This window comes from Schistocerca americana, unplaced genomic scaffold (assembly GCF_021461395.2).
Source record: "Schistocerca americana isolate TAMUIC-IGC-003095 unplaced genomic scaffold, iqSchAmer2.1 HiC_scaffold_198, whole genome shotgun sequence".
Classification (NCBI taxonomy): Eukaryota; Metazoa; Arthropoda; class Insecta; order Orthoptera; family Acrididae; genus Schistocerca; species Schistocerca americana.
In genome coordinates this window covers 97,895-100,000 of record NW_025725904.1, presented here as the reverse complement: position 1 = coordinate 100,000, position 2,106 = coordinate 97,895, and positions in this window count along the sequence as shown.

Here is a 2,106-nt window from a genome sequence, read left to right as displayed (position 1 = left end):
ATTGCGAGGTGAGGCGCACCTAGAGCGTACACGTTGGGACCCGAAAGATGGTGAACTATGCCTGGCCAGGACGAAGTCAGGGGAAACCCTGATGGAGGTCCGTAGCGATTCTGACGTGCAAATCGATCGTCGGAGCTGGGTATAGGGGCGAAAGACTAATCGAACCATCTAGTAGCTGGTTCCCTCCGAAGTCTCCCTCAGGATAGCTGGTGCTCGTACGAGTCTCATCCGGTAAAGCGAATGATTAGAGGCCTTGGGGCCGAAACGACCTCAACCTATTCTCAAACTTTAAATGGGTGAGATCTCCGGCTTGCTTGATATGCTGAAGCCGCGAGCAAACGACTCGGATCGGAGTGCCAAGTGGGCCACTTTTGGTAAGCAGAACTGGCGCTGTGGGATGAACCAAACGCCGAGTTAAGGCGCCCGAATCGACGCTCATGGGAAACCATGAAAGGCGTTGGTTGCTTAAGACAGCAGGACGGTGGCCATGGAAGTCGGAATCCGCTAAGGAGTGTGTAACAACTCACCTGCCGAAGCAACTAGCCCTGAAAATGGATGGCGCTGAAGCGTCGTGCCTATACTCGGCCGTCAGTCTGGCAGTCATGGCCGGTCCTTGCGGCCGGCCGCGAAGCCCTGACGAGTAGGAGGGTCGCGGCGGTGGGCGCAGAAGGGTCTGGGCGTGAGCCTGCCTGGAGCCGCCGTCGGTGCAGATCTTGGTGGTAGTAGCAAATACTCCAGCGAGGCCCTGGAGGGCTGACGCGGAGAAGGGTTTCGTGTGAACAGCCGTTGCACACGAGTCAGTCGATCCTAAGCCCTAGGAGAAATCCGATGTTGATGGGGGCCGTCATAGCATGATGCACTTTGTGCTGGCCCCCGTTGGGCGAAAGGGAATCCGGTTCCTATTCCGGAACCCGGCAGCGGAACCGATACAAGTCGGGCCCCTCTTTTAGAGATGCTCGTCGGGGTAACCCAAAAGGACCCGGAGACGCCGTCGGGAGATCGGGGAAGAGTTTTCTTTTCTGCATGAGCGTTCGAGTTCCCTGGAATCCTCTAGCAGGGAGATAGGGTTTGGAACGCGAAGAGCACCGCAGTTGCGGCGGTGTCCCGATCTTCCCCTCGGACCTTGAAAATCCGGGAGAGGGCCACGTGGAGGTGTCGCGCCGGTTCGTACCCATATCCGCAGCAGGTCTCCAAGGTGAAGAGCCTCTAGTCGATAGAATAATGTAGGTAAGGGAAGTCGGCAAATTGGATCCGTAACTTCGGGATAAGGATTGGCTCTGAGGATCGGGGCGTGTCGGGCTTGGTCGGGAAGTGGGTCAGCGCTAACGTGCCGGGCCTGGGCGAGGTGAGTGCCGTAGGGGTGCCGGTAAGTGCGGGCGTTTAGCGCGGGCGTGGTCTGCTCTCGCCGTTGGTTGGCCTCGTGCTGGCCGGCGGTGCAGGATGCGCGCGCCTGCGCGGCGTTCGCGCCCCGGTGCTTCAACCTGCGTGCAGGATCCGAGCTCGGTCCCGTGCCTTGGCCTCCCACGGATCTTCCTTGCTGCGAGGCCGCGTCCGCCTTAGCGTGCTCCTCCGGGGGCGCGCGGGTGCGCGGATTCTCTTCGGCCGCCATTCAACGATCAACTCAGAACTGGCACGGACTGGGGGAATCCGACTGTCTAATTAAAACAAAGCATTGCGATGGCCCTAGCGGGTGTTGACGCAATGTGATTTCTGCCCAGTGCTCTGAATGTCAACGTGAAGAAATTCAAGCAAGCGCGGGTAAACGGCGGGAGTAACTATGACTCTCTTAAGGTGGCCAAGTGGCGGCGGTGTGGCTGCATCCGGACTTGGCTTTTCGAAGTGCGGTCTTGATGTAGTCGTGCTGCTGCTGCGAGGTGCCTTCCTTGGGTTATGGTTACAGGGAGAGTGATGCGCAATACATGGGCCTAGCCCTCTTAGCCTCTCCTCTCCTGCGGTCTTCTCCCCTTCTCGTGGGCCCGCTGATTTTCGCAGAGTGGAAGACCGCACCAGGGGCTTGGGGGGGTTACCAGCCCCCCCTCGCACTATCCCTTTTTTTAGTTGGGGGCAGTATTCAGAGAAAAAGTGGTGGCCCTTCCGCTGAAGGTG